A 15,718-nucleotide genomic window follows, 5' to 3' on the forward strand; every position below is an offset into this window, starting at 1 on the left:
GGAATTCAATTAAAACTACAAGGGTGTGTGTTTTGCGGGAGCTTTCATAGCTCGGTCGGTAATGATGACGACTTTTGGGGTTCAAATCCCGGGGTGAAGACTTTTCAAATGAAGGTGAGTTTAGCGGGTCTTATACAAAGATGAAAGTTCTCTTCTCCAAGGGTCCAGACGTAAACACAGGGACGCTTACAATGGAATCTATAATGGTACAATCAATAGATAAACACGTCCTGAAGATATAAGCAACCGTTCCTTTTGCATCCTTGTTTTTTTTTGGAGAAAGAGGAATCTTAGAGGATGACTTAGAACATTGAATCTTTTCGTCTAATACCAACTTACTTTCATCCGATAATTTTTGTTTATATTACTGACATGTTTCGGCCTCTTCGGAAAAGAATTTGAACTATTCAAAATTCTTTTTGAATAAATCATTATAATATATTTTTAATTTATTTTTTTTACAATCTGGAAGCCCTCTACAGACCAAACGTGGGACTTTTTTCAAGCCACATCAATCCTCCAGTAAGCGAAATTTGGTCTCACACCGAGTAATGAAATTCATCTCCTACCTAAAGACCGTCACATACATAAATGTCCATAGCAGGATTCGAATCTGCAGTCTGCAGGATGTACAGCAGATGGGCTAACCGCTCAACCAACCCAGCCATCAACCTATATATATAAATATGATATAGATTTTGCAATCTCTCGTGGATGAGAGTGATATTTTAAAAAATGCTCAGAAAATGTAGAACAAACATTTCCTAAGCATGTTAACCATCGATAGTTTTACCTAAGCAAAATTGCATAACAAAAGTGGTCTAAGAGTCCGTTCCATTAGCAGTTAGTTGCCACAAGTAGATTTGATCAAACCAATTCATTACACCCTAATTTCTCTCTCAAAGATTTTGACTTGATCTGTAATGCATATACAGCTCTTATTGCAACAATACCCAATGATGATATTATGTTGCGTATTGGAAATATCTACCAGTATTTGATATCAAAATAAATTGCATTAGACGGTTACTTAATTAACCGCGTTTCTTTAATAAAAATAACAATGACTGGCTATTGCTTTTTCAAATATTCACAGAACATTTAAATATTTTATTTTTGATTTTTTGAACATTGGAAATGAATAAATTAAGGCATCTTTAGAAAAACATTTTAAAATAAATGTTTAAAAAAATAAATTGTTATCAATTCACTATGAATCTGTTATATAGTTATATTTATACTAGAAAAAGTTTAAGAAAAAATTTTCTTAAAATTTTTTAAAATTTTAAAATATTTTTAAAACCTTTAAAAATTTTTAAAAATATTTATAAAATTCAAATATTTTCAAAAATAAATTTTTGAAATATTCCCAATTCTTGTGCGAATTACTGTTGGGAACGTATGATGCACGTTCTTTGTTTGATTAAAAAAAACATGGAAAGAGAGATAAAGACATGCTTTGAAGAAAGACAATATAAAATTGTTTTAGTAATCTGCATTGTAGTTGTTATAATATAAGTAGCACACTGACAGCTACTTAAATCGTCAAAAAAAAAAAAAATAGACGGTTGCAAAAATGGTATTACTTGTCTATTTTATTGCAATAGCTAATTGATTTTGTCAAATTTTATATTTTTTTCAGTGGCGGCTCGTGTCTTGAAATCGTGGGGGTGCTGCAACTTTGGGAATATACACACTGCAAGTACAGTGTATACGTGTTTGGATAAAATATCAAAATAATGGTAAAAATGAAAAAAAAAAAAATTAAACATGAAAAAACATTGTTTATTATCGATAAAATTATGCAGTTTGGATAAAACTGTAAATTGTAAGATCAAACAAAATTACTTAAAAATAAAATATATTCTTCTTGTTTTGTTTCATGAAAAAATATTGTTTATTATCGATAACATTATACAGTTTATATATAAGTAAAATTACTTAAAAATAAAATCCATTCCTTTAATTGTAATTAAAGGAATGGATTTACAATTTTTGGACATTATAATTAAATCCTTTAATTGTAATGTCCAAATATTTAAAGAGATGGAGTAAACACGATAAGCACTACGAACACTCTACTACTGGCGCAAACTGCATATAAACAACAGTGGAACTGCGCGACGGACAGTGCCGCATTACGCTAATAGCTCGCATCTCACTATGACGTGCATATGCTTGCGCGCGTAGCAATGTGACACTGTGGTAAACACAGTGCTGCTAGCGTCCTTCGCCCTCCTAAGTGCTACAAGATGGATTTTTATTATTTTTTATACAAAATAAGAGAATTGTATAGGACTGTTGATGATAAAATTAAATATTACAAGCAGATATAAATAAATTAATAAATATATTTATGTATCCAGAAACATTGGGGGCGCTGCAGTTCCGCAGTTCCTATGCACGAGCCGCCCCTGATTTTATTAATTAAAATTAACATCAATAATGCAATTAATTATTGTCTTATAACGTCAATTTTAATTAAATTGTTAATTTTTAATTGCAAAAAAACAGTATAACGATTAATTATATACTGATATCGATATGTTTGTCTTATTCTAGTTTGGTATGTATATTCAAAGGAAAGAGCGAGAAAATCAATTTTCCAAAATGCTTTTGGATCGTCAAGTAAGTGTTTACTTTACGTTATAATGTGATCATTACATTTTCTGATTCATTTCTATCGTCATTGTCCACTATCAACTTTTTTTTTTAGTGAATGTCTTCGTTGATTAAACCGAAGTTGAAAGTGAAACCAAATCAGAAGCCAAACACTGCTTAATGTGAGTTAGCCGGTCTCGTGCGGAGGTGACGAAGTTTTTTCTCCCACAGTGACAACACTCAGGATTTTCATCTCACGAACTAATCCGAGAACAAATAATAAAATCAAAAAAGACCAGGACGTATTCATTAGCGAACAAATTAATCCAAAACAAGCCAAATTTTCCTTAAGTTTTGGTTTCGGCTGACTATTTTCAGTTTTGGTTTTAGTTCACTATTTTGGTTGGATGCTGCGTGTTTTAACTGTCTCTACGATGTTTATTAATAGTGTAAACAAGTGGACATTCGTAGTGTTTTATTCATTTTGTGTAGCTATAAAATGGAAACACCTCCAAGAAAACGTTCACAAACATGTACGCTTTCTCAGCACACATCCATTACATTCATCACACCCAAAGACAAATTACCAATCAGCGTAGTGTTGGCCTGAGTACTGTTAATGCAGATTTAAAAAAGATTTACGGAGACAGATGCCTTTCTCTTGATAGAAAAGAAAAATGTGGACGATAAAGGAAAACTACACTTACTCAAGACGTTTACTAGTTAGTAAAAGCAAAATGAATCCAAGATTGTCTGCTGTAGACTTAAATAGAGACTTGGCAGCTAGTGGGATTAATGTTTCTGACATGATAGTCCGTCGAAGATTGCTGGAAGCAGGGAGGACTTCCCACACACTTAAGAAGAAACTGTCGACAAAGGCTAAGCAGAAAAAAGAGGCTCCAGTGGGCAAAAGTGTACAAAGATTGGACTGTTAAGAAGGGGAAGAAGGTCATATTCTCAGATGAGAGCCGTTTCTTTAACCAAGGAGAGCGAGTATCCTATGTTCGCAAATCAGTGGCTGAGAAGACTTCTACCACCCACCTTCAGCGAGTTCCTAAATACCAAGCTAAGAAGATGCTCTTGGGTTGTTTTACACATGACAGTCCTGGATCACTTGTGCCTGTTTGCGGTATGATGAAAAGTGATCAATACATAAAAATATTGGAGAAACGAGCGGTACCATAGATCCAAACGAAAAATCTAAATTGACTGTAAAAAAGATTGAAAACACTCATTTATTTTACATCTTCCAATCCTTAACATCGTATAACAGCCTATACTAAAATTTACAATAGCGTTTTCTGCAAAAGTTATCTTGAAATTTTTCATGTCACGAATGCAGCGCCACCTGGATTAGTAATGTAAAAGATTAGTAGAGCCAGATAATCTTTTTTTTTTTTTAAGTTTTTCTTGTGCTACCGTAATTTTATATAATAAATTAATTATCATCAATGAATACGTATGTGGCGCCCTCTTCTGATTTTTTAGAAAACCTTGACTACCATTAACACCACGATATTGCTGACTATAAAGACAAATATTAAGAATATAATAATATAAAGAAAAAAAAATATTGAAAACGGCATGATAATTGTATACTTATGACAAATAATAAATGATGCTATACATTTATAATAAATTCCATCCTTTTTTATTTAACATAAAAAAGAAATCTATTTAGTTATTATAACATTCTATCGGTAATATTTTCTCTCCCACGAAACACACACACACACACACACACACACGCACGCACGCACAGCTGCTTAACTGCAGACACTAATATCTCTATTACGATCCAGCTGCCATTCTTACTAATATTTTGCATGCAGCACCGTAGAAACATAAAAATGCTATTGTCGCCTAGGAGCACCGACACGTGCCGTCTATTTGCTCACTGCTTCAGGTAGCCTTCAATGCACCTGCACCAAACAAAGCCGCCATGCCTAAAACCTAGCGTTTATGTGAGGACCAATAGTAGCGTATGACTAGTATCGTTTTGGAGTCTGTAAATAGAGCTAGGTGACAGTGTTAGTTGGGGGGAAAAACGAGGGAAGAAGGAGGTAAATACTGCATCGCTAAATACAGTGTATACTTTCTTCATTATGGTTTACAAAAGGGTGTGTAGTGAAAATAAAAACACTATTTTTACAGACTCAAAGAACATACGATACGCCTTGAACAAAATGTATAATTTTAACTATTATTACGAAGCGTATCATGCTACAATATAAGAGTAAACACGCTAATTATATCGTATGTACTAGTTAATATGTTTCCCTTTCTTTCCACCAGGCGGCAGTACTGTAGATGCTACACCTATATACGATTTCAGTTACCAGTGGGTGTGTATTTACAATAAAGTATTTATTTTACATTTTATTATTAATCAAAATACGATACATGCCTAGATTTTTTTTTTTTTTAATTATTCTGATCACGTGTTTCAAATACTTGATACTCTCTCTATAGATCCAGTTGTTCATGGCGAGGTATCCACCATGTCAATTTACCATCTTAAAAATCTTTTGCTTCGCATTTTCTGTCTGTTATTATACATAGATTGAATAAATATATAAGTAATGAATCAGGTCGTCTTAAAAGATAAAACTAATGAATTAATTATGGTCTCTATTAATTGCAATATTACGTATAATTTATAATTAAAATTAAATGGTTATTTTTAAAATAAATATTTACTTTGCATATTTATATAATTTTTCTTGATAGAATTGATTATTTTTAAAATCACAACCTTGGCTATCATTAATTCGAAACATCCCCATGCAAATCATTCCCAGTACTGGCCTAGATTATTTAAATTATTCTGATCACGTGTTTCTAACATCAATAACATATCACGAAATTGAATACATTTAGACTCAATAGTTCCGACTGTTTTAAGTAAATAAACAGAATTTTGAACATGTTTGCTAAACGATGTTATCAATACAAATTTATTTGCTTAAATAGATTTTGAATTGCATAAAAGAATCATATGTTACTAAAATTTATACATTAATCATGCATTGAAAGATTGTGGATCGATGATAGGATGATAGTATAAAAATGTTGTGAGCCCAAACGTGTTAATTTCTTACAATTTTTCACTCGGAAGTAAATATTGGCATTACCAATAACTCTTTAGAAAAGGCATGCCTTTGATATTAAAGTTGTTACTGTTTTAGATGTAATTGCATAGAAACAAAGACTAAATGTGTAGTCAAACTACATGCAAAGCATGAGTTATTTTGGCATTCATAGCTGGAGTTTGTCAACGCATTTTGCTAGAATAAGAATAATACCATTATCTGATTTGTTATTTTAATCAAAATTTTGTTCTTAGATTTTCTTTTAGAAAATGTATATTTATTTTGTTTTCACTTTTTTTCAAGCACATACAAAAATATTTTAGAAAATTTTAATGTATTTTTAAGTGGGTATAAACCGTACTCTATTACAGAAGTAGTCCTGTTTGTTTCTTTTATTTATTTTGGCCAGAATAAATAAAGGTTTTAGCATCTGAATGAGTTAAATACACTTTACTTTTAATACATTTATTTTAGTTTGATAAATTGATTGTAATAAATTAATATTTTTTTCATTTGAAGAGTATCAACCATGCCTACGATGGGATAGATTGGCATTTGTGATAATAAGAGGTAAGCCGATTTTTGTAAATAAATAAATAAATAAATAAATAAATAATAAATAAATAAAGTTATTTCAACTTTAGTTTTTTGTCATAAGCAAACAGAAGATTGCAATAAAAAAAAAACCGTTCTACGAACAATAAGCTGTGGATTCAAATACCCCGCTGTGGACATTGATGAACATCGTTAAGCGGGAGATGATTTTCATTACCCAATGTGATTCTACTCCCTGTTTATTGCAGGCCAGAAGTGACTTGAAAGATTCTATGTTTAGTCTGTAAGCCTAGAGTTTCCGGGTTATGTAAAAATCTTGGGTTTGGAAACGTTTATGGGTGGCAGTAGGGCTGGATTTACTCACAATCTATAGCTTAGGGACTCACCTTACAAGGGGGCCCCCCGTCTCAGTATAGACAACCTAAGATTTACCCAGTAAATGAAAGGAGTCTTAACAGTTATAGCTTAGGGCCATAACAACCTTAAATCCGACCGGCGGTGACGTCACATAAACGTGTTGTTTGAAATAATTTACACTAAATCTTATAAAGCGAATTACAAATTTATGAAGCAATGTTATTAGTAATTTAACAGGTACATTCACATGAAAAAAAAAAAATGAACCTTTTCGATTTTCGTCTACCTGCCAAAAAAAGTACCATCCTCAGGATGAATACTTACTTGATGTCTCTGAGTATAGAATTAAAATTGATTAAAAGCATTCACATCCGATTTTTAAGCTTAAAGAATCCAAATTTCGAATTCGAATTCAAATTTCGAATAAATCGAATTCATAACAACCCCGGTAAGCAGCAGGGCATTCTAATCCACCAAATGGATAGCAGTTACTGGGTGCACTAGACTAGAAACGACATCACAATGTTAACACTATAAATGTCATCATCAAATACCTGACATATGTCCTCAATGGGAGTAGAGGATCTTATGATAGTACCAGATGAAAAAAGATACATTCATTACTATCTTCCGATCAACAATTTTCCTCCAAATTAATCTGTCAACTGTCAAGACTCCAATATTAGCAGGTCTTCTTATATTTTTGTCTTCTAAGATTAAAATTGTCTTCTAAGATTAAGATTTTACTGTATCAATCCACCTATATCTTGGTCTTCCACTGGGTCGTTTTGCTGCCAACCTGGCAGAGAACACTTGTTTTACTAATCTTTCTTCGCCCATTCTGTTTAGGTGACCATACCACCTGAGATTAGCTCTGTTAACGCATTCCTGGATGCTGACAACATCAAGTTCTTTCATAATATCCTCGTTTTTAATATGCTATTGCCATTGATGCCATCTGTTTACACCTATAATCTTTCTCAGGACTCTCATATCTGACATCTCTATTAAAGTTGTTATTGTGTTTGGTCAAGTGTTTTACTTCTGACCCAGCTCTCAGATCCATAAGTTAAAACTGGTTTGAACACTGTCTTGTATACAGCTAATTTAGTGTTCCGACTAATTTCTCTCTTATTCCATATGAATTTATTCAATCGACTTCCCACCATACCAGCTTTGTTGATTCTGTTGTCTATTTCCATACTTAATTTACCATCTTCACAAAAAATCGTGCCCAAGTAGCTGAAATGTTTTACTTGTTCCACAGGTTCCACGTTCACAACACAGTTGACATGTTCAATGATTCTGCCTATTTTCATTGTCTTTGTCTTTTTATTGTTGACCTTCATACCATATCTATTACAACAGTTATTCAATTTAGTCAGAGAATCTTGCAGACTTGTAGCGGATTAATTTAGAAGTATAACATCATCCGCATAAAGCAAAGCGCTGACATTGACATCATCAATATAGGCTATTAAATCGAATTCATAGCAAGGATCGCAGGCTTTAATCTTGGGAAAACTGATTGTTACTATTAACTATATAATGAAATCTTAAAAAAATAAAAAAGACTAATTTAACATCAGAACATCTGTGTTGTTGCCGATGAAGTAGATTGATCATTTAATAAATATGTAGTAATAAAATTAATTTATAAATATCCCTAATATTTTTCTCTCTTTTTTTTTCTTTTCTTTTTTTTTTAACTAGTTGTTAGGTCCACGTTATGAAACTAACAAGAGTTTATGGCACGCAAGTATATAAAAAAAAAATTCTGAAAAATATTCGAGAATATCAACATAACGGAATTCCATTATTACGTCACTTATTATCACCAATTGTTGAATAGAAATAAACATGAAACATGTAACAATGACAAATGCTGTTATATCCGAGATCTGCATTATTACGTCACTTATCACCAATTGTTGAATAGAAATAAACATGAAACATGCAACAAAGACAAATGCTGTTATATCCGAGATCTGCATTATTGCGTCACTTATCACCAATTGTTGAATAGAAATAAACATGAAACATGCAACAATGACAAATGCTGTATATCCGAGATCTGCATCTTCTGATACCTCTTCAGAAGTACATCGATATGCTGATTCTCTGTAAAAATTTTCATAAAAAGTTCTGTTAACCGTTACTATGACATTGCAAATAACAAATTAACATAGATCAATTTATAAGTCAATTTAATAAAAATTAGCATTTTCTCCATTCAATGAAGGGCTTTTTCATCATCTAATACAAGTTATGGATGTCTGTATGCTCTGGAGAACTCCTGGAACAGTTTCAGAAGCCCTATTCTACAGTGTATAATACAATGCTCATAGTTGTTTCTTTATTCAGTAAAAGTTATCAACAAATGTCTCTTTAATCGTAACCAGATATAGACAGATGGCGCTAGTTGTTGTGTTTACTACCTCGAAGTCATTTCCCATAAACTACAACCAAAACAAACTTCCTTGTCGTATACACACTACGGGAAGGGCTGCTTATAACTAAGCCTACTGACCGCCCGGATAAACAGATGCCTTAATTTATTGACACTTCCACTAGACACGCTTGCGTGCCCTTAAACAACCCCCTTTCGACTTTCCCGTGTTCCTTTTAACTTCACCATCTCCACATGGCTCTTTCTTAAAGTCTCACGCAAGGATCAACTTTCTTTACATGCCTGAACGAAATTGCTTGACTTTATTTCCGCGTCAAGAAGGGGGGGGGGGGGGATGGGTTGGTTTCCGTTGTCCGATGACTCATAGGACACGATGAAGAACCTGTAAATGCTAGGTGTGTAACCTTCTCCACTAGTTCTAGACTCCCACGTTATAACAGGAAGTGAGCATACAAAACTACATAACTTTCCCTACCCCTTTAGTCAAATGAAAATGAAGTTCACATTATGACATGTTTGTGAAAGAGGATCAAGTCTTCCGGCAAATATCTCCACGTGTTTGGACCGATCTATTGAAATTTGCTATGGTCATAGAACAAATTACCTTCTTCGTAAAAATATGATGAATGGTGTTGTCTTTGATAAAAAAAAAAAAAATATGAGTTTTTTTTTATTCTATTCATTACAATTTTTAAAAAAATGTAATGAATAGAATATTTTTAAAAAAAAAATGTAATGAATATAACAACTTTAAAAAAATAGTAATGAATAGAACATTTTTAAAAATGTAATGAATAGAACAATAGTAGTTATGTAATGAAGAGAACCATTTTTTTAATGTAATGAATATAAAATAATTTTGTTAAAAATATAAACGAATAGAACAATTTGCTTTTTTAAAATGCAATAAAAGAAAAAACTTTTTTAAAAATGTAATGAATAGAACAAATTGTGTTTTTTTTTAAACTGTAATGAATAGAAAAAAAAATTGTTTGTTAAAAATATTAATGAATAGAACAATTTTTTTAAAAATGTAATGAATAGAACAACGTATTTTTTTTAAAGTAATGAATAGAAATAACTGTCTTTTTTTAAAAATGTAACGAATAGAAGAAACTGACTTTTTTAAAAACTTTGTTCGTTTCATCCTTCGAAATCATCATTAATGTGGTCAAATTTTACTTTTTACACCGAAAAAATTAACCTCTTTAGCAACAAAAATTTTCTGTAAAATTTGGTCAGATTTTTATCGAAAATTTTAACCTTCTTAACCACAATATATCAAAGCTTTTCACCGGCTTGTAATTTCAATTTTTAAAAAAAAGGAAGAAAAAAGACATATCATTACATGTTTTGGCTTTCAGATAATTCCCCCCCCCTCATTTTGTTATTTCATTAATTTTTTATGTAGGTTTTAAAAACTAATAGAACGTCAGTACCATCGATGGGCTAAAGTTTTATTAATTTTTATAATACTTTTCTATTCTTGGCGTGATCCGAATATCTTAGTACAAGCATGAAAAACTTTTTTTTTTCATGCCACTTCAGGCCTTCGGGAAGGTGGTTTCACATCGGAAGATGAAATTCATCTCTCCAGCAACCAGAAACAACCATGCTCAAAGCGGAATTCGAAACCACGATTTGTTGCTTGAAAAGCGAATACACTAACCACTAGTGAAGCACCAAGCAGACAGTCAGTTATAGACCATTTTGTTATTTCGAATAATGATATAAATACCATCAGATTTTGAAATCAACAAAAAACATCTTGTCAATTTCTAGTATTATTTTTCAGTTTTATGTCAATTATCAAAGTAGAGAAATATAGGATAGTTTTCGATCCTTTTCACAGATAAGTTTTCGTCGAGTTTGACATTTAATTTATATTGCAATGTACAAGTAAATAAAATACTCATAAATAAAAGAACAAAAAAGGGAAATGTGATAATTCGCCTCTTCTTCCATAGAGGGCGCAGAGGATAGGTAATAGTGGGATACGTAACCCTTATCCCACTCATGATAGTATCCCAATCATGGGTGGGATAAGGGTTACATAGTCCGTGGATCGTGTTGTGGAATATCATGGAAGTTTTTCAAGCAGCTCGCTTCAGGCTTCCAATAAAAACAGAATGGTGGACTCACATCAGACTTAGACATTCATCTACCACCAAGACACTCCCAAACATCCGAACCTACAGTGGTCCCGATTGGAGGAGTGGAGACGTCATTTGGCCAACCAGGTGGATAAGTACTTTCTATTGTACCATTCAATCCATTTAATATACACTACATACAGACTGACAGTTCTGCTCAATAATATTTCCCTCATAGGATTAATAAATAAATGTGTGCACAAAGCTTAGGTACACAATTGCAAATGTTCCGTTGGATAAAATGAATTTGACCCCTTCGCTCCACTATCATCTTTCATCAATGCTTATTCGCCTATTTTCTTTTGAACTAAAACCTTTAAGGACTCTACAATATTAATTTCTTGAAACCTATCATCTCTCTCTCTCTCTCTCTCTCTCTCTCTCTCTCTCCCCTTACAAACATTCACCGATGTTACACTCACAAATATTCACCAGCGACTTCATTCTATTCGCTCACTACACGCCATAAAAAGAACCTTGACCCGATTCTTCGTAACCACACCCTTACTCAGCTTCTAGGGATGACCCGACTTCTCCCCTACCTGCAATGAGCTCCAACGTTTTCCCTGTATCCATTCTATTCTCCAAGAATTCCTTATTCACTGCCCTATTTCTCAAACTTTGAAAGTCATATATTCTTCATATGCAAAGTTCCACAAGCCAAATATAATTATGGTTAGCCAGTACTGAATATTTTTGCTGTTATCTAAAGCAAGTGATCGTATCTGAACTTATCAAGGCCTTGTAAAATGAGAGAATAATACTAATAATAACAATTACTCATCCTACTCTCATTACTGTTATTATACCTAATAATAATAACAATGTAAAAATAAAATAATTTATAAATGGATGATTTATTCGCACATCATCATCAGCATATGATGATGATGATGATGATGATGATGATGATGATGATTGATGATGGTGATGTGCAATAGCCTCTGCATTGATAGTGTAGTTGCACGTTAGTATTTGTATTTGGAATTATACGACTAATAGTAACATATTGTAAGTAAAATTAATTAATAAAAAATAACACCTTGTAAGGAAAATTAAAATAAATAAATTTATTTATTTATTTATTTATTTTACTTAATTAATGTAAGATAAATTAATTATCACACAACAACAATTTTTTTTTCCTTGATATATATATTGTGTTTTGTGTTAATAGAAACTTATCTTACAGTTTTTGATAAATATGCAAATTATCAGTAACAAAATGACAAAATTGAGTGATAATAAAATTTTGTCAATGATCGATTTAGTTAGAGAATACTGATAGATGTGAACTGAGACAAAATATTATAATACACAAAAAAGAATGAAGTACATGTAACTAGGGTTGAAACTCATTGTCGTAAGAACAAACAATATCTTTAAGGGTTAAGTACAGGAGCGATATTCTATGAATGATGTAGATCATGTTGAATAGAAATATGAATATTTGAGTTTTTTTATTACTTTTAATATTTTAATAATATTTTTTCTCGTACTGGATCTATTAAGTAACTTTTGCTTATCTATATTCAATGATTCACGTTGTGATTCATAGGTGGCGTTAATGTTCTTGTTTTATTCCGGAACACTTTTCTGTTTTTCGATTTTTAGTTGTAACGAAAAAACCAAATTTTGTTGTTTAGAAAATTTGATTTTAGAAAATTTGATTTTAGAAAATTATTTAGAAAAATTTGGTTTTAGAAAATTGTTTAGAAAAATTTGGTTTTAGAAAATTATTTATGAAACTTTATTTCAAATTTTATAAAAAAAAATCAAAAACAGGATTTGTATATAAATGCAAACTGATTTTTTGGGAAAAATAATTAATTTTAACTAAAAAAAGTCTTCTAAGCTCAGTCGCTAAGGAAGATGCCTTTTAGTGAAAAAAAAATGGATGGATTCGAACCCCCGTTATAAAAGGAAAGAACATGTATAAGGACTTTTGACAGAAGGTGAGGTATCCAGTCTTGGGCTTACGCGATAAGTTCTTTCCTACAACGCTTAATTTCTATTCCAAAAATAGACAAATGGCCAGAGAATACAAACGTACATTGGCAGAAATAGCAGTTTATTTAGATGGGAAGTAAATGTACTCTTTCTGCGTTCATGAAGTTAATATGAAAACCAAATTACTTGCCATGATAGGCCACCTAAGCCTAATGCGTCAATAAAACCTATACTGGCCTATAACATTTACAGATGCAGAATTAGAAATGAAATAATTCTATGAAAAATATGATAAAAATGTACGTGTGGGTTATCTTAGGAATTTTAACCTTTCGTTGAATATTTTATTTTCATTAATATAGTTTGATCTCCACGTTCATTTCTTGTGTTATATTCCATTTATCCTCACTTACGTTCTTAAAATTACCTCTTCTCTCTTTTGCATTTTTATTTTTTAGTTTTATTTAGTCTATGTTTATGTTATATTTTTTTCTTTCTCTGTACTTAATCTATCTATCGCTTATTACTTGTATGAAACGATAGATAGATTAAGTATTGTTTATTACAGTTATTTACTCGGTTCTGTCTCTCGTTATAGTTATGTCCTTTTCTCAACCTATCTGTCTATCCGTGTCTTTGTTCACTCTTTCGGCACAGTTTCAAGGCAAAAAATGCTTCTCGACACAACTCCAAATCTTCAGGGATACAAAAACCATCTCTGATTATAAGTCCTTGTAGAGGATTATCTGGCGAATGCGTATCATTCTGCCTCAACGACCATCATGAAAAATTTGGTGATCTCATCTGGTGTAGAGATGTGTTGTCAGGAGGCCGACTTCAGACTCCCACACAAGTGGAATAATCAATTGTAGCAGGCTGCAATGTACTTCATCTTTTCTATCCCTTGTGTTCCAGTTTATTTCGTTTATGTAATTTTTTTCTGCTACAAATGGGGTGATTTTTCTTTTCTTTCCCCTTCTCTCTCTCTCTCTCTCTCTCTTTCGTTCTTTCTTTGTGTGTCACTTTTATCTTTCCTCTTTGCTATTCATCGATCATGTAAATTTGTGTGTTATCGGCTTTATTACCTCTGCGTCTAGCGAGCATCCAGATAAATTTCTTTTGTTAAAGACTATGGATTGCAAAGTCATCTTCAGGCGAAGAGTGTGCTACGGCACAGATAGACGGGCACATACGGACGGGTAATTGTCCTTTGTGTGGGGTAAGTAGGAGAAGGGTTTAGGAGGGTAAAAAAGAGAGAGAGAGGAGGGAGAAATAGTATTGGGATAAGTGCCCAAATTTGGGACCTAATAAAATTAGCAGCTGAGGTGATCGTGAGATCATTTGTGGCAATGAGTTACAAGTTGGTAAAGTGTCTGATGAAAACAGAGAGAAAGAGAGAGAGAGAGAGAGAGAGAGAGAGAGAGAGAGAGAAATATATGAAACGTAAAGGAAGATGGACGGAATGATTCTGAGAGAAAATCTTAAGGAATATAAGAAAGGAATGGAGCATAGAATAGAATTGTTAAATTCATCATCTCTGTTTATTTGTCGGCTTGTCTACTTAGCAGAGGAAAGTTGGATTGTTTCTTTTCCTCCTGACATCATTATCATAATCTATCTTATCTTGACATCACCATCATTCTTGGCCATCTTTTTGACCTCCTCCTTATCATCCACAATTCATCCTTATGTCATATCAATCTTATCTTTATCACTGTTATCATCTTCATCCTCAACAACATCATTTCTTGAATTATTTTTTGCATTAGTCTATTTAGAAAAGGAAGCTTGAATTATTCCTCTTCCTCCTCCTCCTCCTATCACCATCATCATCATTCTTATCTTGACATCACCATCATTATTGGCCATCTTTTTGACCTACTCCTTATCATCCACCATTCATCCTTATATCATATCAATCTTATCTTTATCACTGTTATCATCTTCATCCTCAACAACATTATTCTTCTTCCTCCTCCTCCTCCTCCTATCATCATCATCATCATTATTATCGTCATCTATCTTATCTTGACATCACCATCATTCTTGGCCATCTTTGTCACTTCCTACTTATCATCCACCATTCATCCTTATCATCATATCCACCTTATCGTTATCACTGTTATCATCTTCATCCTCAACAACATCATTTCTTGAATTTTTAAACTGCATCTTTTAAGCATTAGTCTATGTAGAAAAGGAAGCTTGAATCCTTCCTCCTCCTCATATCATCATCATCTTCTTCATCTTCATCTTGTTATCCTCACTCTTGCCGTCATTAACATCATCTTTGTTATTTTCACATCATCGCCATTCTTTTCCATTGTTGTCACCTTCTCCTTATCATCATCATCATACGAACATCATCTTTGTCATCCTTATTTTCTCAACATTCTGAACAACATGTGGTACACTGCAATTGAGGTTGATTTTGGTTTTCATAAAATAGTGGCATTTGTTTGATTGTTTTAATAATTGACTATAACTGATTTGATATACTGCTTCCAGATACCCGTGGCAACAACTGTTTACACTTTGATGTACTTGGTGATACCGACAGAATTGTCCGTGCATACTTTCACTATCAGTAGCGCACACAC

General features: G+C 32.4%; 1 long non-coding RNA gene across 1 annotated transcript in view; it reads left to right on the forward strand.

The window, feature by feature from the left end:
• Positions 1-2,564: 2,564 nt before the first annotated feature.
• The window catches only part of LOC150102223 (uncharacterized), a 47,631-nt gene continuing 34,477 nt past the window's right edge, over positions 2,565-15,718 (forward strand). The window contains exons 1-2 of the long non-coding RNA XR_016548932.1: positions 2,565-2,628; positions 6,213-6,263. This is a non-coding gene — a long non-coding RNA (uncharacterized LOC150102223). The remainder of the gene's footprint in view (positions 2,629-6,212; positions 6,264-15,718) is intronic.

The sequence above is a fragment of the Typopeltis vanoorti genome, chromosome 10 (genome assembly GCF_054136105.1).
Source record: "Typopeltis vanoorti isolate ZY-2024b chromosome 10, IOZ_Tvanoo_1.0, whole genome shotgun sequence".
In the NCBI taxonomy this organism is placed as follows: domain Eukaryota; kingdom Metazoa; phylum Arthropoda; class Arachnida; order Uropygi; family Thelyphonidae; genus Typopeltis; species Typopeltis vanoorti.